This window comes from Cynoglossus semilaevis, chromosome 14 (assembly GCF_000523025.1).
Source record: "Cynoglossus semilaevis isolate Cse_v1.0 chromosome 14, Cse_v1.0, whole genome shotgun sequence".
NCBI classification, from domain to species: Eukaryota; Metazoa; Chordata; class Actinopteri; order Pleuronectiformes; family Cynoglossidae; genus Cynoglossus; species Cynoglossus semilaevis.
This window is the reverse complement of record NC_024320.1, coordinates 26,045,064-26,045,484: the sequence shown is the minus strand read 5'-3', so window position 1 is coordinate 26,045,484 and position 421 is coordinate 26,045,064. Positions and strand designations below refer to the sequence as shown.

The following is a 421-nucleotide window of genomic DNA, read 5'->3' as shown; positions in this document are numbered from 1 at the left end:
GTAGTAGAGGGGAGGGGGGGGGGGGGGGGGGGGGGTGCGGTTTACAATTCTAATTTCCCCCCTGTCGTTCTGCTCATCATCATATACATCTGACCTGTCAATCACTGTCACACACACACACACACACTCTGGCTGTTTAAAGTCCAGTTTCCATCTTTTCTCTGCTGTCGATTGTTTCTGTCTGATGTAACCGTCCTCAGGTGAACTTTATATTTATATATATTTTTATATTTAACCCGTCTCTCCTGTATGGATGGAGAGATGGAGCGGGGCCCCCTACTGGAAATGATTCTATTTATTTGTGGCCCTGTCCTTCAGCCTTCAGTCTTAGCAGTAGGATCCTCACGACTCCCCCTGCAGGACAAATGGATAATTAAACCAATCACGTTGTTGGTCAATGACTTCATGTTGTTCAAAGAAC

At 46.1% G+C, this 421-nt stretch overlaps 1 protein-coding gene across 3 annotated transcripts in view; it reads left to right on the top strand.

The window, feature by feature from the left end:
* Nucleotides 1–421, top strand: part of cntfr (ciliary neurotrophic factor receptor) — an 81,196-nt gene that overhangs the window by 24,091 nt on the left and 56,684 nt on the right. The window lies entirely within an intron of this gene.